We start from the raw sequence: 25265 nt of genomic DNA, 5'->3' as shown, positions 1-25265 counted from the left end.
GGAACATTGAAGACAAATGTGGTGCATCAGTTAACCTTGAGAGCATTACTAATTAATTACAACCATAGTAAATTGTTCATTTTCTATTTGTATAAAAATTTAAAGGAATCTAACAAATCTGCAGGAACTGATTACTTACATCCTAGGGCTCTAAAGGAGATAGCCACAGGGGTAGTGGATGCTCTAGCTATATTTTTCCAAAGTTCCCCAGATTCTGGAGCGGTCCCAGCAGATTGGAAGTTAGTGAATGTGACACCACTATTCAAGGAAGGAGAGAGGGAGAGAAAACAGGGAACTACAGGCCAGTTAGCCTGACACCAGGAAAATGCTGGGATCTATTATTAAGAATAATGATAGATTCCCAAAACTGCACACAGCAGTCCAGGTGGGGTCTCACCACAACCCTGTAAAATTGTAGCAAGACTTCCTTATTCTTCTACTCCAATCTTCTTGCAATAAAGGCTAACATGCCATTTGCCTTCCTAATTGCTTGATGTACCTGCATACTAACTTTTTGAGTTCCTTGTATGAACACAACCAAATCCCTCTGAACATCAATATTTACAAATGTCATGCCTTTTAAAAAATATTCTGCTTTTTATATTCATCTGACAAATTGGATAACTTCACACATTATGCTCTATCTAATATCTTAATGCCCACTTACATAACCTGTGTATACCTCTTTGCAGCCTCTCTGTGTCCTCCTCACAACTTACATTTCCACCTAGTTTTGTATCCTCAGCAAATGTAAATACATTACTCTGTCTCTTTGTCTAATGTTGATTGTAAATATCTGAGCCCCAGCACCAATCCTTGTTGCCTGCCAACTTGAGAATGGCCCATTTATGCTTACCTTTTGCTTCCTGTCCTTTATCCAATTCTTCATCCATGCTAATATATTACCCCCAACATTGTGAGCCATTATCTTGCCTATTAACCTTTTTGTGTGGCACTGTTAGATCCCTGAGACTTGAAAAAGAATCCAGAACTTTAATCTTTTGCCATTTTTAAAAATTGCCTTTCTGCTGAATTAATAAAGATGGCTGCTACAAGTCACAGGACCCAAGCCCTTTGTTCTGAGAGCTACCACCAGAGGTAACAAGAACAAAAGAATTCTTTTCTTGGCCAGTGGAATCTCTCACCTCATTGTATCGACCCCTTGTAATCACGAAATCAGGAGACTCGCACATGGAAACTCGTTATGCCTACAAAGCTGCTAACAGACTCATCTCACACCTGGGACTGTCCAGGTCCATTTCAAAAGGGAACCAAGGGATGCCATTTGCATCTGATAAGCTCACCCGTCTAGTGGAGTCAGAGGGTCTGCCAAAACAATGCCTTTGCAACACCAGAACCTCAGTATGGATGGTAACTCTTTCAACAGCTAATTACTGGAACAAAACCAGTTTCAGACACTGGATAAACATCCCCTTTGAAGTCATTGTGGAGAAAGAAGGTCACATGACTTGAATAAACATTTTGAAATCTCTTTATGCCTTTGAGAACTGAGAAATCCTCAGACTGAAGTTTTAACATCAACTGGAGCTAGCCTCCTAGCTGAACAAGCAATCGGTTACCATTTCTCAGTTCCTCCAAGCCTGTCTCTGCTGGAAGGTTTCCTACCGTCACCTGTAGAACTGACCCAGTCTTTGTGCACCTACTTCATCCACACCAAATGCAAAGTGAACCCTACGACTCCTATCTTCAGAGATAATGCGAGCTTGCCGGAAAGGTATAGCAATAATCATGGGGGATATTAATTTACATATAGACTGGAAAAATCAGATGGGTAAAGGTGGTGTAAATGAGGAGTTCATAGAATGCTTTAGGAACAGTTTCTTAGAACAGCATGTTCTGCAGCCAACTAGCAAGCAGGCTACACTAGACCTGGGGCTAAATTTTGCCCTTGATGGGCGGGCGGGCCTGACCGACTCGATGGCGGGTGGGCAGCCGATCGCCGCTGCTGCCAAAATGGGCCCCACCGCCATTTTACGTGGGCGGGCCAATTAAGGCCTGCCCAGCGGGACATCCGACAGGAAGCGCTATGCACTTCCTGTGCAGGCAGGGGGGATTCCTCAACTGCAAGAGTGCGCTCTTTCAGGCATGCGTGCGAAAGATCGCACATCTCCGTGAAGCTAAGTGGTGCTTCAGGGAGATCGCTAAAAGGCTGTGAAAGATTCAAAATAGAACAATAAAAAAATCATTAACATGTCCCCCTCATATAAAAATGTCACACGAGATGGGACATGTTAATAAAGTACACAAAAACTTTATTAAACTTTTTAAAATCCGAATTCAAACCTCATCCTGCCAGTGGATGAAATCAAAATCATTGTCAATTGCTGACATAATGGCCTTAACAAGGCCTTTAATTAATGGCGGGCGCGACATTTTAAGCGCTGATGTGTGGGGTCCGCCACCCGCAAATGAGCCAGAAAATTCAGCCCCTGGTATTGAGCAACGAGATAGGATTAATTAATAACCTCTGAGTGAAGGCACTCCTAGGTAGCAGCGATCAAAATATGATTGAATTTTACATTCATTTTGAGGGAAAAACCAATGCGTCCAAGACTAGTATTTTAAACTTAAATAAGGGAAATTATGAGGGCATGAAAGCTGAGCTAGCTAAAGTGAACTGGTAAATGAGGTTAAGGGATATGTTAGAAGTTCGGTGGCAGACATTTAAAGGAATATTTCAGAATACGCAGAATATATATAATCCAATGAGAAAGAAAAATCCCATGGGGAGGGCCCACCATCTGTGTTTAACTAAAAAAGTTAAAGACAGTATCAAACTTAAAGAAAAAGCATAAAATTACGCAAAGGTCAGAATATTGGAAAGAATATTAAGAACAGCACAGAATATAAAAAGATTAATACGGAAGGAAAAATTAGAGTATGAGAGAAAGCTAGCCAGTAATATGGAGACAGATAGTAAGAGTTTCTATAGATATTTAAATAAGAAAAGAGTTAACAAAGTGAGCATCTAGGGAATTGATAATGGAAAGTAGGGAGATAGCGGATTAATTAAACAGGTATTTTGCTTCGGCCTTCACTATAGAGGACACAAGCAACATCCCAGAATAGCTGTAAATCAGGAAATGGAAGGGAGGGAGGAACTAGGGAAAATTATAATCACCAGGGAAGTGGTATTGAGCAAATTGTTGGGGCTGCGGGCTGACAAATTCCCAGATCTGGATGGACTTCATCCTAAGGTCTTGAAAGAAGTGGCTAGTGAGATAGTTGATGCACTGGTTTTAATTTTCCAAAATTCCCTAGATTCGTGGAAGGTTCCATTAGAATGGAAAATAGCAAATGTAACTCCTTTATTCAAAAAGGGCGGGAGACAGAAAGCAGGAAACTATAGACCAGTTAGCCTAACATTTGTCATGGGGAAAATGCTAGAAGCTATTATTAAAGTCATTATAGCAGGGCACTTAGAAAAATTCAAAGCAATCAGGCAGAGTCAACATGGGCCAGAATTTTTAGCTTGTTGGGTGGACACACACTCGACCTGAACGAGCATAACATGGTGCACGATGATGTCGGGTCAGCGTCCCAACATCATTAAGCATTTGCGCGATATTTTGGTAAGTGGGTGCACGCGGGAGTTGGCAGCACGCCTGCCAACAATTAAACCGCTTATTAAGGCCATTAAAGTAATAATTGAATTGGATTTTTCACTGCTCATCCAACCTTACGGTTGGCGGGCAAGTGAAAAGGCCAGACGACCTTTGGATTTTTTAGGTAACCTCATCCACGATGAGGTTCCAACAGCTATTAAAAATTACCTAAACATTTTAACATTTCATTAATAACATGTCCCTGCTCATGTGACAAAGTCACATGAGAGGACATGTTTTGTAGCATTTTAAAGTTCTTTATTTTTAATTTTTAAAGTCTTCATCACCCAGAGGCTGCTCTGTGCCTCAGGGAGCTCTTCCTGTATGCACCCAAGAGCATGCGTGAAGTTCCCCGCTCACTGTCCCCCCCACCCCCCACCCCTCACACAGGCAGCGCTGAGCGCTGCAGCATGTTAATTGGCCCGCCAGCGTGAAATCATGGTTGGGCCCCGATTGTGGGCGGCAGTTAGCTTCCCAACCGCTCCCGCTCACCCCACCGAGCCCACCCGACGAGGTCAAAATCCTGGCCATGATTTTGTAAAAGGGAAGTTGCGTTTCACCAATTTATTGGAGTTCTTTGAAGGAGTCACATGTGTTATGGATAAAGGGGAACCGGTTAAATGTACTGTACTTAGATTCCAGAAGGCATTTGATAAAGTGCCACATCAAAGGTTATTGCAGAAAATAAAAGCTCATGGTGTAGAGGGTAATATATTGGCACGGATAGAAGATTGGCTAGCTAACAGGAAGCAAAGTGTTGGCTTAAATGGATCTCTTTCTGGTTGGCAGGATGTGACAATTGGTGTGCCACAGGGGCCAGTGCTGGGCCGAGTGGGCTACTCCTGCTCCTAATTCGAATGTTTGTATGGCTGACCTCGAAATCCTACGTGAAAGAATTTCTCTTTGAACTCTGACATTGGACTTTGAAAATTACATGAACTAATATTAATTTCTGTGGTCCTTGTACTGTTAACATCTATAGTTGAAAAACTCATTTTTCTATTCCCCCCCACCCCCCGCCCCCACCATGCCCTTTACTATGTGTGTGTGTGTGTGGGGGTGTGGGTGTGTCTGTGTAGTGCAATGGGAAGTTGCAAATATTCGTCCCCCAGGTTTTGAATGTGAAATAAACTAACCTTCTGAGTTAATCATAACACGAGTTTGCTGTGGGTTATTAGTAAATTGGATCACACAAACTGAGGGTTTGGGCAAACACGCTACTGCGTACTTTAAAAATAATTCAAAACACTTTCTGCAAGTGGTAAGAGGAAATCAGTGCAGTTTGCCTGTCTCTCTCCTATCCATAATAGGTACCTTGTTGAATGCCTTTTGAAAATCCAGATCTACTGGTTCCTTTTATCTACCCTATTAGTTACATTCTCAAAAAACTCTAAACAGTTTGTCAAACACAATTTCCATTCCATTAAACCATGTTGGCTTTATATTGACTTTGTCTGATCATACTATGATTTTCTAAGTGCATTGATAAGACTTTTTAATAATAGATTCCAGCATTTTCTCAATGACTGAGTCAGGCTAACTGGCCTGCAGTTCCCTGTTTTCTCTCTCCCTTATATCTTGAGTAGTGGTGTCACATTTGTTAACTTCCAATCTGTTGGAACCATTCTAGAATATAGGAAATATTGGAAAATCATAGCAGGACATTCACTATCTCTGCTACTATCTCTTTTAGAAGCCTTGAGCGTAGGCCTTAAGAGATTTATTGAATTTTAGTCCTTTAAATTTCTTCAGTACTTTTTCTTTGTTGATACTAATTTCCTCACTCTTTTTATCACCAGATTACCCTCTATTTCTGGTGTGCAATTTATGTCTTCTACTGTAGCGACAGACACAAAATATTTGTTCAATGCCTCTGCACTTCTTCATTCCCCATGATAATTTTCCTGTTTCAGCTTTTAAGGGACCGACATTTCCTTTAGCTACTCTCTGTTTATATACTTGTAAAAGCTCTTTCAATCTGTTTTTATATTCCTGGCTTGTTTACTCTCATTTTATTTTTCCCATTTTATCAACTTTTTGGTGGCCCTTTGCAGTTTTCTAAAACATTCCCAATCTTCAGACTTGCTTCTGTTCTTTGCATTCTCATAAACCTCTTCATTTAATCTAATACTTGATTTTAGTCTAATAACTTCCTGTGTAAGCCACGGATGGATCTTTCTTGCTGAGTTTTTGTTTTTGAATAATATGTATTTTCATTGAGCATCTTGAATTCTTTCTTTAAATGTTTCCCATCATTTATTTCTAGCTATACCTTTGAGTCTATTTACCCAATCAACCCTAGCCAGTTCTTCCCTCATACCTATGTCATTGACTTTGTTTGTGATTGGAGTATGTCTCTCTCAAACTTAACATGAAATTCAATTGCATTATGATCACTAGTGCCCAGTAGATCTTTTATTATGAGATTACTAATTAATCCTGCCTCATTACACAAGACAAGATCTAAACTAGCTTTATCCCTAGTTGGTTCAACAATGTATTGCTGCTCCAGGAAACTATCACAAAAGCGTTCCACAAACTCACCCTTCAGGTCACCCTTGCTAATTTAATTGTCCCAATCTATATAAAGATTAAAGTCCTCACAATTGTCCATTGCCCTTATTACACGTTTCAATAATTTCTTGTTTAATACTCTGTCTAACAGTATAACTACTGTTAGGTGGCCTGTAAACAACACTCACCAGCGTTTTCTGACCCTTGCTATTCTTAAACTCCACTCATGTTGATTCTACTTCATGATCTTTTGAACCAAGATCCTTTCTCACTAGTGCCCTTATGTCATCCTTTATTATCAGGGCTATCCCTCCTCCTTTGCCATTTTCTGTTTATTCAAAGTATTGTGTACACTGGAACACTTATTTCCCAATCTTAGTCACCATGTAACCATGCCTCTGTAATGGCAAATAGATCTAAACTATTTATCTTTATTTGTGCCATTAGTTCATCTTCTTATTGCAGATACTTGGTACATTCAGATAAAGAGCCTTTAATTTCATTGTTCTGCTAGTATTCCCTGCATGGGCCTTACTCGCTGATGCACAATTACTGATAAACTTTCCATTCCTTCCTGTCCCACTCTGCTTCTTTTTACTCATATAGCTACACTATTCTGTTGCCTTGACTTTTCTCTTTGGATTTCTGAATTTCCCTTCAACTGAAGACCCCCTCCCCTTTTTTAGTTTAACTCCCTATCCACAGCCTGGTTTAAATGGAGTCCATCCCAATGGAACAGCTCTTTCTTTCCTGAATACTGGTGCCTGTACCCCATGGATCAAAACACTTTCTTCCCACAGCACTCTTTGAGACATGTATTTAATTCTCTAATTTTCTTGACTGTATGCCATTTGGCAGCTGGCTCAGGTAACAAATCAGAGATTTCCTGTGTTTTAATTTGAACTCTAATTCTTCAAACTCTCTCAGCAGAATATCATTCCTAATTCTACCTATGTCGTTGGTTCCATTTTATCCCCGCTGCTAGTTCTACTCTTGTTGAGTTTTAGAGATGATACAGTAACAGATATGCTGCAGTGAAGAGGCACTGGTCTTTAATCCAAATTCTTCACCCAATACTGCCCACACACGAAGCAGGCAGGAGGAACACAATCGGCCAACATTGTGGAATTTTGAAAATGTCTCAAACCCAGGTCTCAGGCAAATAACAGTAGGAGTATTGCTAGTGGCCACAGCATTCCAAGCCAAACAGGTAAATCAGCCAGCGATCCCATTACTCAATGCTACCTAATGATTCATGCTGGTGAGTACATGTTGTTTGACAGGAACATCATCTGTGAAACTGTACATCATTATGTCAGTGCCTTCAGAAAAGAAGGGGGAAAAAGTCATCAAAAGTAGAATTGATTAATGCATTATTAATTATTTTTTAAAGGTGCTGTACATTCAGGGGGCAAGCCAAGAAGCAGAACATGAATTAGGAGAGGAGACTTGGAGAAAGATTTAGCTTTTAAATGGAGAGAAGTAAGGCAGAGAGCTTTAGGGAAAGAGTTCCAGGCTGTATAGCCAAGTCAACTAAAGGTTCATTGATGAATTAGTGGCAATGTGTGATATACAGGAAACCAGAGCTAGAAGATCAAAGGACATGGGCTGGAATATATGATTTGAGCAAATTACAGAGAATGGTCGAATGAGGGCATAGGTAAATTTGGCATGGACATGAACCTTTGCTTTCAGTGTTTAATGCAACATGTGATGAGAAAGTGGGATTTAGTACAGAACCACAAGGTTTAAGTTGCTGAATTTGGAAGTATGGTAGCATCGCAATTAAATCACTGGACTAGTAATGCAGAACTCCGAGACTACTAGTCACAGAGACATGGGATGGAATCCTATCACATTTGCCTCTGTCAGAATGGCAAGACCATTTTTGGGTTTGAAACCTGACTGTCTGCATAGTATGCCCGATGGCTGCTCTTTCCTAGGGCAAACCAATTGACATCCATTTCCAGGCTCCCCAATTAGGAAAGGAGGATGACATACCCATTCTATCACAGGAAGTATTTCTAATTAAAGAAACCACAGAATGTGTCAGAGAAGCGCACCATGACATGGATTTTCCAGGCTGCAGCTACCACAGGGATGGAGAGGAACCTGGGAATGCTGCTCCCCAGCCCTCCAGGTCTCTGAATCTTACTGGAGGTCATGCTGTGGGATCTGAGGGGCTGCAGTGAGGTGACTTGCCCAGCATTATCCTACACAGCATTCCTCAGAGTAACAGACCTGGCAGCTCCATGCATTCCTCTTTCTCTAGGCACCTCAAATCCTCATCTGAACAGATAGCTTTCACACTCACCATCAGCCTATTGCCCTCTTGCACCCATGCCTCACAGTTATCATCCACAAATGGTGTAATTCCCTCCCCTGCACTCACACCTCTCTGCCTTCTCTTGCAAGGGAGGAGTGCACACAACTTGGCATGTGGCAGAGTTCTAGGCAGGGGGAGGGGTTGGTGGTGACTGTATGACTTCAATGACAGGCACCTTGTTAGCCATTGGCATGCATGCCCAGCAGCTCCACTGGGAAGGAGGCCCTGTTCCAGATGACAGCAGCAATCTGCCGTGACAGCCTGAGCCTCCTGAGGCACTGGTGCTCAGAGATGAGTAGAGAACTGATCCTCTGTCCGTAGACCCTGTGTTGGGAGTCTCACCTGCTTCCAGCTGGACCTTGGGCCTGAGCAAGGGCATGTGGCTCTGGAGAAGGCAGCTGGTGCTGTTGTTGGTATTGCTCCTGTTGCTGCTAGAGCTGTTGGTGGTGGTGTGGCCTCTGATCCTAAGATCATAAGAAATAGGAGTAATAGTAGGCCATTTGACCCATCAAGCCTACTCCATCATTAAATGAGATCATGGTTAATATGATTGTGGCCTCTTTTTGCCTGTCCCCCATGATTCTTAACTCCCTTGTAGATCAAATGCTTGTCTAACTCAGCCGTGAATATATTCAATGATCCAGCCTCCACTGCTCTCTGTGAAAGAGAATTCCAAAGACTAACAATTCCTCCTCAACTCCATCTTAAATGAGAGACCTCTTATTTTGAAACTGTGCCCCCGGTTCTAGATTCCCCATGAGGGAAACCTCCTCTCAGCATTTACCCTGTCAAGCTTCCTCAGAATCTTATATGTTTCAATAAGATGACCTCCCTTCTAATCTCCAATGAGTACAGGCCCAACATGCTAAACCTTTCCTGAAAAGACAATGCCTTCATCCCAGTAAATCTTCTCTAAACTACTTCAAAAGCAAGTATATCCCTCCTTAAGTAAGGGGACCAAAACTGTACACAGGTACTCCAGATGTGGTCTCACCAATGCACAGTACAGTTGTAGCAAGATTTCCCTATATTTATACTCTATCCCCTTGCAATAAAGGCCAACATTCCAATTTTTCTTCCTAATTACTTGCTGCACTTATATGTTAATTTTTTGTGATTCATGTACAAGGTCCTTCTGTACTGCAGCATTCTGCAGTTTCTCTCCATTTAAATAATAATCTACTTTTCTAATTCTTCCTGCCAAAGTGGACAACCTCACATTTCCCCACATTACTCCATCTGCCAATTATTTGTCCTCTCACTGAACCTATCGATAACCCTTTGCAGGCTGTTTGTATCCTCCTCATAACTTGCTTTCCTATCTATCTTTGTACCATCTGCAAATCTGACTACAAAATAGTCAGTGCCTATATCCTAGACATTGATATTGATTGTAAATAGCTAAGGCTCTGCACTGCTCCCTGTGGAACTCCACTTGTTACAGTGTGCAAACCTGAAAAAGATCTATTTATCCTGCTTTTCTGTTTCCTGTTAGACAATCCTCAACCTATGCAGATATATCACTCCCAACACCATGAGCTCTTTGCTTGTGCAGTAAACTGTTATGTGCACCTTATCAAATGCCTTTTGGAATCCAAATAGATTACATCAACTGGTACCCCTTTATCCACCCTGCTTGTTATATCCCCAAGAACCCTAATACTTGTAATAATTAATTATTAACCTCATCATGTAGGATCCTCTAGGCAAGAGTGGTCATAACATGATAGAATTTCACATTCAGTTTGATGGTGAGAAATGTGGGTCTGAAGCAAGCATCTTAAACTTAAAGACAATTGCAAGAGTATGAAGGCAGAGTTGGCTAAAGTGAAATGGGATAATACACTAAAAAGTAAGATGGTAGAGAAGAGTAGCAGGCATTTAAGGAGATATTTCATGATTCTCAGCAAAGATATAGTCCATTGTGAAAGAAGGACTCTATGTGAAGGATGCAACATCTGTGGCCTACTACGGAAGCTAAGGATGGTACCAATTTGAAAGAAAATACATACAATGTTGCAAAGATTAGTGGTAGCCTGATTTTATTACAATTTTCCAAATGCTACTATTTCCTTAATGATGTATTCTAGCATTTGCCCAATGACAGTTGTTAAACCAATTGGGCTATGGTTTCCTGTTTTCTGTCTCCCTCCTTTCCTGAATAGTGGTATTATATTTTCAGCTTTCCAATTGGCTGAGCCCTTTTCAGAACCTAGGGAATTTTGGAAGGTTACAAACAATGCATCCACTATATCTGCAGTCACTTCTTTTAAGCCCTAAAATGCAGGCTATCAAGGTCCAATGGATTTTTCAGCTTTTAATACCATTAGTTTTCCTATTTTTTTCTCTAATGATTGCAATTGTTTGAAATTACTCCCTCCCATTTGCTTCTTGATTTTCTAATACTCTTGGGGTGTTTTGTGTTTCCAACTGTGAAGACAGATAGAGACTCCTTGTTCAAAGTCTCTTCCATTTCCTTGTTTCTATTTATTAATTCCTCAGTCTCACCCTCTAAGGAATGAATGGGTAATTTAGCTACTCTTTTCCTTTTTATGTACTTGTAGAAGCTTTTACCATCTGTTTTTATATTTTTTGCTAGTTTTCACTCATACTCCAATTTCTCCCTTTTTTAAGTCTTCCTTTGCCAATTTCTAAGATTTTCCCAATCTCTGGGCTACCACTAATCTTTGCAACATTGTATGTTTTTTTCTTTCAATTTGATACCATCCTTAGCTTCCATAGTCAGCCACAGATATTACATCCTTCACATAGAATCGTACTTTCACCTTGGAATATATATTTGCTGAAAATCATGAAATATCTCCTTAAATGCCTGCTACTGCTTCTCTAACATCTTACTTTTTAATGTATTTTCCCATTTCACTTTGGCCAACCCTGTCTTTATACTCTTGTAATTGTCTTTATTTAAGTTTAAGATATTTGCTTCAGACCCACATTTCTCACCATCAAACTGAATGTGAAATTCCATCTTGTTATGATCACTCTTGCCTAGAGGATCCTTCACGATGAGATCATTAATTAAACCTGTCTCATTACACATTATCAGGTCTAAAGTAGCCTGTTCCCTAGTCAGTTCAAAATGTATTGCTTTAAGAAACTGTCCCAAATATATTCTATGAACTCATCTTCCTGGATACCTTCACCAATTTGATTTGTCCAATCTAAATGAAGATTAAAATCTCCCTGCTCTTGGCTTTCAACAGAGAGGGAAGATGGAGCTGCATAATCTGCTTCCCTGCCATGCTGAATGCTGGCAGCAGGGTTGCGTTGTTGCAGATGAGGGCAAGGCAGGTGAAGTGCCTTCCTGGAAGTTGGCAATCATCTGTCAAGTAGTGAAAGCACTCAGACAGAAGAAGTCTCTCACCTGGCCATGTCTCAAGCTCTTCAGTGTAATTGATAAAAGCCTGCCCAGCTTGTCAGTTTCACTGAAGAAGCTCTTCCTGTTGTGCGCTCACCTTGGTCACCTTGGTGAAATGTTAACAGGACAGGAAATAGGTTCCATGATTGGGAAATTCAAGATTTAGGGCTAAAGCTCCTCATAATTGGCTTCCTAACAACCTCAACAAGTATTTAATCATTTACCTGATGGACCAAAGGAAGTTTACCACATGCCTTCAAAGCTGCCGTGGGGAAAGCTGGAAGAGGATGGGATCACGATAGGATCCCAACCCATCAAATTTCAGGGACTTTCCCACCATTCCCCACAACCCCCACCCCCACCACCACCACCACCACCCCCACCCCCCCCCCCCCCCCCACCACCCCCCACCACCACCACCACCCCCAAGCCTGTCTCCAACAAGTGGCAGAGAACACCCCAGGTGTTCAAATCCCACCATGGCAGCTGGGAAATTTAAATTTAATTAAATAAAATATGGAATAAAGAAAACTAGTTTAACAGTAATGGTTACCATGAAACTACAGGATCGTCATAAAAACTCATCTGGTTTATTCGTGCCCATAGGGAAGGAAATCTGCCTTCCTGACCCAGTCTGACCTTCTTGTGAGATCAGACCCACAGCAATGTTGATGACTCTTAAATGCTCTCTGAAATGATACCAAACTTGGCAAACAATGAGGATGATATGAATTGTCTGCAACAGGATATAAGTAGACTAACAGAATGGGCAGACAAGGGGCAGATGGAATTTAATTCAGAGAAGTGTGAGGTGGTACATTTTGGCAGAAGGGATAGGGAGAGGTAACCTTGGCTTAATGGGGCACATTTCTAAAAAGTGTGCAGGAACAGAGGGACGAGGGGGTGCATGTGCATCAATCTTTGACATATTGAGAGGTTGGTTAGCAGAGCGTATAGGATCTTAGGCTTCACAAATAGAGGCATTGACCATAAACCTCTGCATAAGCCTCAACTAGAGTATTGCTTCCAGTTCTGGTCACTGCACTTTAGGAAAGATGTGATGGTCCTTGAGAGGCTGAGATTTACCAGAACGATTCCAGGGATGGGGTGTTTTGTTCCAAGGTTAGGTTGGAAAGGCTAGAGTTGTTCTCCTTGGAGCAAAGGAGATTGAGGTGCACAGATTGTGACAGATTTTGATAAGGTAGACAAGGAAAAACTCTTCCCATTAGTTGATTGTAGAAGGACGAGGGGACACAGATTTAAGGTATTGGGCAAGAGATGCAGGAGGAATGTAAGGAAAAACTTTTTAATGCAGCAAGTGGCAATGACCTGGGACTTTCTGCCCAGGAAGGTGGTGGAAGTGGAAACAATCAATGATTTCAAAAGGAAATAGAATTGGCATTGAAGGAAATAAACCTGGAGGGTTGCGGGATTCAAGCGAGGGATTGCGACTGACTGAATTGCTCCGTACGGAGCCCACATGCATTCAAGGAACCGAATTGCCCTCCTTGCAAAGGAGCCTCCTGTTCCTACATCTTAAGGTCTTACGGTAAATCACTCTATAACTCTATGAGCTGGATTTGCAATCCCCTCATTTGTGACTCACGGCAGTGCCGGCTCAACACCACCTTCTCAAAGGAATTTAGGGATGGGCAACAAACTCTGGCTTTGCCAGCGGCGCCGACAACCTGTGAACGAGCAAAAATAAAGTTGGAGTTTGGGGTCGGGTAAGAGTTCAGGATGCAAGTGAGGAGTGCATGAGGAAGTGGGATGTTGAAGTCACAAGAGTCTCGATAAGAGTTTCAGTGGCTGTGAGAATCCGAAGTGGGGTGGGGTGTAGGCGGGCAATGATTTATACTTGGAAGTAATCTGCAGCATAACATGTATCCCGACCAGATACGTGACAAGAAAGGAGAGTTGGTCATTCTGGAATACACAAAGATTAACATGCTGTTGTGGGGGGTGGGATTGCTGAACCATAACTACAGCTATTCCTCATGACCAGCTAAGCGGCGATGTGTCAGGCCTGGAGCAGTGACATTTCCTGGGCTGAATTTGACCCGGCTTCACTACTCCCTGAGGGAACTGCGTGCATTCTCCAGCAGCCCCGAGGCTCTTGTTGATACTAAGGGCTCCCTAGTCTTTCTGGTCAATTTCATCTCTCCCGGAGGCGCGGTTATAAAACCCTCTCTGTGCCATGATTGGTGGAACGGGGGGCGGGGGGGGGAGGGTGGAGAGACAGGCGGAAGGGGGAAATATCAGCCACGCGATTGGTTGTTGCCTGTGCCGGCTGGTGCCTGGGCTCCGCTCCAGCAGTTTTGAGTGGGGATGTGCTGCTTGTGAAACAGGCGTTGCTAACAGGTTTGACATGTGAAACATTGATATTCGGTGACCAGTAAGATTGAAAGTAGTCACCAGTAGACAGAGCAACGAGAACAGAGTGAGTGGCTGCACGTCCTGCCCTTGACCATGACAATGGAAAGAGCTTCCCACGGCTTCTAATTCGAGAAGCTAGAGACTGGGGAACAAACTGGTGGGGAAGTTAGTTGGATCGAACAATTTGAAACTGTCAGAAAACACAGGTAAGAGACCAATCATTCGACTTTGTTCAAATCTTCATCGTGCAAGTAGTCTAATCCGTAAGTTCATTTTCAATTTGGATAATAGAAGTAAAGGAGGCGGGTATCCGATTTTTTGCATAGTTCCAGTGCAGCTACACCCGTTCTGTTTACGAATTAAACTATCGTCTAGTGAGTTTTCAGATAAAAACAAAAAGTATATACTAGAATATGAACCAGATCATTGTATTTGGTTTAAGTAATACACGTTCACTCTAACAATTTCCCACTACCCTCCGTCCTAGATTGGGAATGGAATAGGCTTTCCTCAACGCTATTAATCTCTTTTCATACTGTAACCCTCACCGGAGTTGCTGACACCTATCTTGCAGCATGTCAGACAGTACAAATAGATATTGGTTCATGCCTTGTAATTTCACTTTATAACGTCATTGCTATAAAGCCACTGTACAACACTTCACATTCATCCCCCATGCACCAGTCCCATCTTTTGCAACAATGGTAGGGTTGCATAAGGAGGGAGGAGCGAATTGTTCCAAACACGAACTGGTTGCTTTGGGTAAGAATACTGCCAACTGATGTGAACAGTTTTTCCTTGCAGGTAAACAGAAGGTGCCTCTATTAGTGGTCACCGATTTCTTCCAATAGTGTAACAAAGTGCAGCGCTCCTTGATCATGCTAACCTGTGGTGTAAAAGCATGTAATGGTAACCTATTTAAATGTTTAATTTTACTGAGCTGATAAATATGTTTGTTGAAAATATTTATCATCTGAAATTAAAATATAGGTATCCAGAGTGCACTATCAAAAGGGCAAACATGTATAGAGATTTGGTAGTGAACACCATTGCAGTATATGGAATAGAAGGCATAAACCTACTATATCCCCTTCAGTGGTTGCATCTGCACTGCAAGCTATGAGGAATTTACAGTAACTGAAGATTGCCACATTTTACAAGGCTGGTGTTTATTTGCAAGTTGTTACCGTTTATAGATCTAAGTTTGCAAATTGGTTGTCATAGATTCAGTTTCATATCAACTGTGATTGACCTGTGAAGTTGACAGTGAAATCAAGTGTGTCAGCTTTGCTTCCATAGGTAGCCTTTGATTCAGAAGGTTGTAGGTTCAAGTCCCACTCCAGAGACTAGAGCTCAAAAATCTAGGCTGACACCCCAGTACAGTATTGAGGAACTGTTGCAGATGGCGTCTTTCAGGTGAGGCATTTAACCAAGACCCTGTCTGCTCTCTTAGGTGGATGTTAAATACCCCATGGCACTATTTTAAAGAACAGGAGAATTATCCCTCATGGGCCAATGTTTAGCCTCAAACAACATCATTAAAACAAAGTATCTAGTCATTATCACGTTGTTGTTTGTGGGACATTGATGTATGCAAATTAGCTGCCACATTCCCTGCATTGCAACAGTTTTTTAAAAAAGCCAAAAATTGAGTTCAGACTTTTAGATAATGTCTTCTCATTGATCAGACCATACATTTGCATCCAATCTGTGTCCAGAAAATTGGGATTTCTGACACATCCATCCCATTGGTGTATTGCTATACACTACACCCTGATTGGGTCATGATGCAAAACCTTGAACAAAGATAAATAATCCCATGTTTTGTTTTGCACATCCCATGTAAAAGATGGTAGAAGCAATTGTACTGAATATAACTTGCTACAATTTGATGTAATTTTTTCCAAATTGATTTCTTTTTTTCTCTGATTTTTATGCCATTTTTCTTTCCTCTCCCCCTTTCCTGAACTTTTGCTGAAGCAGAAGTCCACAATTCTCATTCACCCTCTGCTATCTCATTCAAGTGGATATTATTCACATGAGATTTGACAGTATAGTATACATTTTCTATCAATTATAAACAATGAGTAAAGAATTTAGTTTAGTTTGAGAAAATCATTTGACCATTGGGAGCATTATAGCCATTTACTCTTTCCGTTGATGAACATTTCCAGCAAGGGATACCTGGATAGTTTACAGATGTGGGAATCCTGGATGATGATTTTCCCTTCCTTGACTTGGGCATTGAGACCAATTGTAGCATCTTTATTGTCACCATGGCTGAAATTGGTTAATGAAACAAGAATTATGTCTGATGGATCAGTCTGTACATCTCAGCTGTCTCATTGGATAAACAAATAGGACTATTAGGCAGTACAGAGATGATTTTATGCTGATCTGTTAAATGGCTGCTGGTTCTGCTGATTCAGTACCTGTCAAAGCCACTGTATTGATCCAGGATTGTCAGAAATACTTTTGTTGGCTTTCACTTTTTCTTCCTGCCTTTCGGATGTGATGTTAACACAAAGCCCTGTCTGTCCTCTCGGATGGATTTAAAAGATTCCATGGTACCATTTTGAAGAAGAGCAGGGGAGTTATCCCCGTCGACCAGGCAAATATTTATCCCTAAATCAACATCACAAAAATGATTATCTGTTTATTATCACACTGTTGTTTATGTGAGCTTGCTGTGTGCAAATTGGCTGCTGCTTTTCCTACATCACAAAGCGCTTTGGATTGTCCTGAGGTTGTGAAAAACATTATATAAATGCAAGTTTTTTTTGCCTCACTCCTCCATATACTAATTGATTCAGTAGCAAGAAGGAGTAAAAAGCAACTGCAATAAGCGTAGATGTCCCATGAAATATTGCCTATTTATTCACAGAATGTAGGAAGATTTGAGAGAGTAATGTCAGGGAAGTTAACATCATCAGAAACAGAGTGACTGAACAATTGGACAAGTGCAAGTTGATCAGAGAGTTGGTGTGGATTTGTAAAGGGTAGACTATGTCTGAGAAGATCACAAACATGGTGAATAGGGGAAATTCCATATATGTTGTCTAAATGGACTTCCAAAAGATATTTGATAATGTTCCTCATGAGACTATAAGCAAAAATAAAAGTGCACAGAATTGAAGATAATCTTGTGGCAACAATTGATATTGCTTGGTAGGTTGGAGACAGACAGTAAGGATGAAAGGAATGTACTCTGATGAGATGTGACAATTGGCGTTTCCAGAGTCTGTTCTTTTACTTCATACTAATGGCTTGGAAGATGGAATAGAAAGTTGTGTACGCAAATTAGTGGATGACTCTAAATTAGGAAGCAGATTAAGTGATGTAGATGGGAACTGAAAGTTACAAAGAGACGAAAGCAGACGAGGTAAGTGGGCAATAAAAGGGTGAGGTCATCTACTTTGCAACCAAGAAAGATCAAAATGTACTATTCACAATTAGAAACTAAGAACTATGGAGGACTAAAAGAATGTGCATATTCCTGTACATAAATCACTTAAAATATGGTGCACAGGTACAAATGACAACCAAGAGGCGAATGGAGGGATGCCCTTAAGTTATAATGCAGATTCACCAGAATTATATTGGGGTTACACAGGGCTAAATCATGAGGCTCAGTTGCATAAACTTTGGTTGTATTCCCTTCTGTTTAGAAGATAGGATGATCTAATTTAAGTTATTTTAAAACTATGAAGACTGCATGAAGTAAACACATAATGTATTTCTTCTAATGGAGAAATCCAGCTGAAGGGGACAACAATCTTAAAATTACAGTGAGGCCATTTAGGGCTGGAATCATGAAGCAATTTGTCATTAACTTGTGGAAATCTGAACTATCTCCCCTAAAATACTATGGATGTTGGGTTAATTGCGAATTTTAAGTTTAAGAGTAAAAAACTTCTGTGTAGATTTGCACGTTCTCCCCGTGTCCACGTGGGTTTCGCCCGGGTGCTGAGGTTTCCTTCCACTGTCCAAAGACCTGCTGGTTAGGTGGATTGGCTATGATCAGATTGCCCCTTAGTTTGGGTGAGTGTGTGCCTGTGGGGACTGGCATCCCATCTTGGGTGTGCCCCGCCTAGTGCCCATTGCCTGTTGGGCTAGGCTCTGACTCCCTGCGACCCTGAATTGGATAGAGCACTTCTGGAAAAATGAGTAAGCGAGTAAAAGACTTTTACTAGGTAAAAATATTGAGGGATATGGATAAAAGGTAGGTAAATGGAGTTGAGGTACAAATCAACCATGGTCAGATTGAATAAGGCTTGAGATGCTGAAGGCTCACTCCTGTTCCGATGCTCTTATAAAGTATCAGTGAGTCAATTACAGGAAGTTTGATTTATGTAGTAACTCCTATACTGCTGCTTTAGTCATTGCAATGTGACTTGTTTCAGTGACTGCATTATCTTTTGGGAATTTCATGATACTGTAAACGTTGTTATTTAGCACTCTATCAACTGGAATTTCTGATGTTCCCTGAATATGATTAATCACTTTGTCAACTGGAAGCAATTATGAAGTTATCCAGAACCCATACCTGCATACTGTGTTATTTTATACTTTATGTTTTAATGTACTGTTGAAGATAATTGTTCTTTACTTCCTGAGTACTTGCATATTAGTTCATGCTACAAGTATTGCATTGTATTCCACTGGTAAATGGAACTTTCCATTTACCGACATTTTTGATTAAACAGCACCATCCATTCACAGTGCATGCCCGATAATAAAAAAAATTACTGTACAATGTCTCACAAACATGCCTTTCTAGCTTTTTAAAAATGCCCAACTTGGGATTTATTCCCGTGTTACTTAAATCCAAAGAAAGTTAAACTTATTTTTAATTCTATCAGCTTGGCTAGTGGTCACATTCTTGTTTCTGAATCGGACGATTGTGGGTTCAAGCCCCTTTCCAATATTTATGCACATAGTTTAGGCAGACACTTTGATGCAATGCCGCACTGTCTTTTGGATAAGATATTGATCTGAATCTCACCTGCCTGCTCAAGTGCATGCGAACATATGAATTAAGAGCAGGAGTGGGCCATTCAGCCCCTTGAGCCTGCTCTGCCTTTCGATAATATCATGGCTGATCAGATTGTGGCCTCAACTCCACTTTCCAGCCTACACCTGATGCTCTTTAACTCCCGTTTTAGTCAAGAATCTATCCACCTCAGTCTTAAAAATATTCACTGACCTGCCTCGCTGGGGAAGAGTATTCCAAAGGCTCATGACCCTCTGAGAGAAAACATTTTTCCTCACCTCCATCTTAAATGAGAGACCTCTTATTTTTAAACAGTGTCCCCTAGTTCTTGTCTCTCCCACAAGGGGAGAGACTTTCAGCATCCACCCTGTTAAGCCCCTTCAAGACCTTATACCTTTCAATATCGATGTATGGTAGCCTAGTGCTTATTTCTCATGAGTTCAGGCCCCATCATCACACCAGAAAAGAGCAATAGATATTGTCAGATTGTTAGAAGAGCACTAGTTCACTAATGACCTGCAGTGGGAGGATCCTGTTGTCTGTTACCTGGTCTAGTCTACATGTGATCACAGTGCCACACAACATAGTTGATTCTTAATGCCCTTATAATTATGATCAACAAAGTATTGTTTGCATGCCAACAACAGACATTTAAAAATGTAAAAGATTCTGTTTATTCACTAAGAGCAGGAACTCCTATGGGGTGCCCTGAACAAAATGCATGCCTCAACTACCAGGGATTTTAAAGCCAGTTTTCTTGAGCTTGCCAAATGTATAAAATGTCCTCTTGCTTCATGCACTCACCTATGTGACTATGTGAATTAACTACCATCAGTAACTTGCAGTCTGCTTATGCTGCAGGTTTACCATTGGCACAAATGGGGTCTCAAGTCCAAAACTGAGGGCAAAGCAAGAGTAAGGCTCCCTTCTCCAGAAAATCTATTGCTTCATTCACATTGTCTTTACATTGTAACCGTAGTAGTACTTGTCCCTTTCAGTCTAAGTATTCTTTTAACCATGTGATCATTGCTAATTACTGCCAAGCAACCTCTTTGGCACTGAAAATTAACTAGGAGCACATTACAAGAGTGGACTTTATTCCTTCAGGTTTTAATTGTTGGGAGATTTTTAAAATGCTAATTTAATGTGCAATTTTTAAAACCGTTTCCTTTGTCTTTTTTCCTCAATTGAAATCTTCATTTCCCTCCCTTTCTCTTTCTGTACCTGGTTTGACCTTGAAACGCCTACTCTAATTTGCACTTCGTTCTCTGTTTATATCACAAGCACTCGACCTGATTTGGTGAGAAGATAAACAATTATTCGTTCTGTTCAGCTCAGGTTCCAGAAGCCTGGCTCTGACTGCACCGTTATCAGCTTGCACCTTTAGCAATTTGGCACATAAAAAGAAAAGTGAATCCTGAAGGTACACGGGCTAATTTCACTAACGGCAGACGCTGTTAGATGTCCTGTAACAGCAAATTATGAGACACAATCGGTACGCAGAACCTATAATAGCTCACAGGGCAGATGTAACCACAGTGTGTACAGAGCACGAGAGATCCTAAGATCAGTTTCTGCGTTCTTATCTTATTATCTTATGAGTCAAACTATTATATCCCGGTGAGGGACACTGGTGTTACCACCAGGTTTTCAGGAGTGGGGAGGGGGAAGTCTTCCTGGTCTTCTTAATAAGCAAATTATAACCCCATTTTACAGTACTTAACTGCCACATCAGGAGGCTACATTTAGACCCTACTTGGAGAATGAACCTATTTTTAAAAAAAAAATGTGGCTAGGATTTTGCATTTTGGACGTTGCCTCCAAATGCAATTCAGTTGCAGCGGGCAGGAGGCGCCTTTAGAACGAACTTTTAAGAGGTCGTTCTGGCCGAACGCTTTCTCCAAAGGTCACACCGACCCGTGAACTCAGCTTCCAGAGGGCTTCGAAACCTGCTGTGTCAAACCAAAACAACTTCTGTTCCCCCGAGTCTCGTCCGCCTCACTTCACTCCAGCCGCTCCGCTTGTTTACGAACGAAGTTCCTCTCTCATGTCGTGTGCTTCGGCACGTAGGCATCATTTGAGTGAGTTGCCAAGTGATATGAGCGTCTCTGGATGTGCCTTGCTGCTGTGCTGCTGCTTGCGGTACGTGATCACAGGCACTTCCCAGCAGGGGTGGGGCTCTGAGCAACGCTGCGGTCCAGGCGGAAAATGACATCCCAGCCCTGGTCCTTTTTACATCCCACAACCCATCGAGCAGCACACATCGGGCTTGGCAAGGGGGAAAATAATTGGGCTGTAAGTAGCTGTTTAATAGGTGAATGTGCAGAGTGATTTTTATTCATCGTATTTACTTATCAAATGATCAGCATGCAGCTTAAAATGATTCGCTAATGTGCAACATTTTGGTCAGTAGAAATTCTTAATTCAGATCACACCCCAATTCGAGCAAATGAGTAAAACTGGAAATACGCAGTGGATAGTCAGTGCCTGAAAATCACCCCCTTCTAAGATGCTGCTTAAACCCGACTTCCTTGAGCAGGCACCAAGTGCCCAAGTGTCTCCTTGTTTGGCTGGGTGCCATTTTTTGTCTGTTGTGCTCCCGTGAGGCACCTTGCGATGCTTCACTATGTTAAAGGTGCTTTATAAATGCAAGTTGTTGTTGAGAAAGCAAGGTTAATATTTTAAATGTGACTCTAAAATATACTATGTATAGATATATGCAAATTTTAATCAACACACTTCCAATAGATGGGAACAAGTTGTCTTATGAGGAAAGGTTGGACAGACAGGGCTTATTTCCACTGGAATTTAGAAGAGTGAGGGGTGGTTTGGTTGAAGTGTATAAGAACCTGAATAGCCTTGACAAGGTGGATGTGGAAAGGATGTTTCCTCTTGTGGGTGTGTCCAGAACCAGGAGGCACTGTTTTCAAATTAGGTGTCGCCTTTTTAGGACAGAGATGAGGGGATTTTCTTTCTCTCAGAGGGTTGTGCAACCCTGGAACTCTCTGCCTCAGAAGGTGGTGGAGGCGGGGTCATTGAATATTTTTAAGGTGGAGGTAGATAGATTCTTGTTAGGCAAGGGAATCAGGGGTTATCGGGGGTAGATGGGAATGTGGAATTCGAAACCCAAGCAGATCAGCCACGATCTTATTGAATGGCAGAGCAGGCTTGAGGGGCCAAATGGCTTACTCCTGTTCCTATTTCTTATGTGTCTTATGTTCCATTATGATTCATACTGACGAAGGAAACTCAAAACCTTGCTGAAGCATTAGGTGCAATACATGCTGTCTCAACTGCTCAGGTTGCTTGTTGGGTTAGATGGTCTCCTGTGCCTTCCGTGAATTTTGAATAACTCTCCAATTGTCATCCCACCTACAGGTGAAAAAATTGACAGACTGGATGCAAGGCCTTCAGTGATTCTGGTCTTTGCATTTTTTCAGATGCAAATAGCCCTTTGGTCTTTTGAACATTCACCATTTTCTGCCACTGATTCAGGGTTTACAACAAATGTTTGGTTAAATTTAGATTTTAAACATTGTCTCTGGTCTTGTGTGCAGCATATGTGATACCTAATGTGGCTGTCACACCGAAGTGTCATAGACCTGCATGTGTAGTTTGCAAATCACTAGTCATATAGTAGATGGGCTTAAAATAAGTGTCTGTTTTAATTTTCTCATGTTTCCAATGGGTAAGAAAAGCTACCGCCTCTCATAAATCACAGAACACGTAGCTCTTTCCTGTTTCCATAACTACCAATTTTGAACATGCAGCAGCTGCAAAACAAGCCAGTTTTTTCAAATCATTTGTGGAAACCGTGTTTCTGTCCTTTCATTCAGGTACAGCTAGAACTATAAAACACAAAAGCACAATTTTAAAAGAATTACAAGCTATCCATAACATTCTTTTATGTCAGAAATGCCCATAAGTTCTCTCTACACAGGATTGTGGGACCGAGCACTTGCATTCTGCTTCATTGCAAGAACTGGACAGCAAATGGTTTTGGGTGCTGCAGATTGCCGCTCCTCTTGATCAATTCTTTGAGAAAAAGATGCAACATTGGGGGCTTTGGCTTTCATCCGGTTTCTGTGGAACAGCAATATTCAGTGTCAAGACAGAGTATTTATAAACAAACAACCACAAATGTTTGCTGGGGCCAGTGAACATTTATGTGATAGCCCTAACCTCAAACTAGAGCATCCTGAATGCCTGTTCATAGTGCTGCCTGTTGAATATCAGAGAGGAGGAAAACACTCCCTGGTGTAATGGTGCTGTGGGGAAATGCTAATTCACCATCTGACGTGAGGTGGAAAGCTTTTATAATCACAAAAGAAATGGAGGAAGTGGAATTCTTTTGGAGGGAGGTATGAACAAAAATACTCGAACCTTGAGGAATAAAAAGCATTTTATCATGTAAACAATCAAATTATTAAGTAAGGGTGTTGACAGAAGAAAGACAGATAGAGTTGTATTACAGACAAGCTATGATTAAAGAATGTTGGAACATGCTCAAAGGCCCGCATGACTTACTACTGTACCTTTATTTTCAGCACACACCATGAAAACTTAAGCTCTCCTGGGTGTGTAATTACTGTAGTACAATATGTAGTGTTTTTTTTTCTCACGTCACATACACACAGCCTCAAACTCTCTGTATAAGCATTACCCGAAATTCTGCAAGAAAATTTGTGGGAAGAATCAAGTGGGCAGTATTACAGGCTGAAGGGAAGCATTTTGCCAGTTATCTTCTATGTTTCTTTAACTGGCCATTGTGGTTGGCGGTTGTTTACGTACCTCCTTCTCAGTTTCTCACTGGTAATTCTCAATTTTCCTCATCTTTAATTTGTACATTCCCCGACAAGTCCTGATTTGCTGCTATTTTAACCTTGAACTAATTAACAAAGAAGAATGAAAAAAATGTCACATTATTGAAGCTACTGTTACACAGTAGGAAGTGTATGCAGATGCAAAACTTGTGTAAGAAATTACTGATTTTAAAGCTTTTATTCCAAAATATTCAGATTTTTAATTATGGTGTCCGCCCTCAGTCATCACAGGACAGAAGGAGGCCATTCGACCTATCAGGCCTATGCCAGCTTGTTGTCACTGTTCTATTTTTCATACCTCAAAAATGTGAACTCCTGTTAGAATAGTTTGTAGTTGCCCTCCACGAACTCATGCAAGTTGCCATTCTCAATATAGGGCCTGTATAGTGAGGGGCATCACAAATGGCTCTTACTTACACTTTTCAGAAGAGGTTATTAAGTAGGAATCAGAAGAAGGAAAGATCAATTGCAACACAGCTACTGCCGCATTGAGATTAGTTCAACCTTTTGGCTTTTATGATCCAGTTACATAACTGCTTGACTAAGCAATTCAAAAGAGTGCAACAGGAACAAAGCATTTTGGAATGCTTTATCATTTAATTAAGGAAAAAGAGAGACCAAATGCAACCTTTGCATTTATAATGTATAATGAGAGTTTTGAAAAATCTATTTGCATTTTATTCTGTAGCTATGGCTGTTAACCTGGATACCTGCTAACGACTGTATTTGTTTATGTTAAATATAATTCTTTTTAAGTTTGAATATTATTGAAATTAAGGGAACCAAATGTACACTAACTTAAAATGTTCTCTTGCTGAAAGTCGTATTTGAATGGAGTATGTTAAATTTTATGAATAGGATTTTCAGGACAGTAATGGAAATTGCATTCTGAGTTGTGCCATATTACAAAGGAAGACTGTTGGCTTCTAATTGTCTTTTGTTAAGTGTTTTTGGATGAGTCACTCTCTAGGAAAGTTATTTTAGATAATGCGCAAGTAAACAAGTAATTCAATTTAGTACAGAGCCAGAGAAACAGTGGCCAGGATTTCCCAGTCGGTGAGCAGCGGACAGAACTCCCGACATCACCCGGTTCCATTTTAATTTTCAGGGTGGCGGGGGCCGAATCAGCTGTGCACCCGCCGACCTATTGATGTCTATTGAGCCTATTGAGGCCTTTGACAAAGTAATTAATGTAATTAATGTACCCGTTCGTCCAACCTTAAGGTTG

The sequence above is a fragment of the Carcharodon carcharias genome, chromosome 20, assembly GCF_017639515.1.
Source record: "Carcharodon carcharias isolate sCarCar2 chromosome 20, sCarCar2.pri, whole genome shotgun sequence".
In the NCBI taxonomy this organism is placed as follows: Eukaryota; Metazoa; Chordata; class Chondrichthyes; order Lamniformes; family Lamnidae; genus Carcharodon; species Carcharodon carcharias.
The sequence above is the reverse complement of the archived record's forward strand: the minus strand, read 5'-3'. Positions refer to the sequence as shown.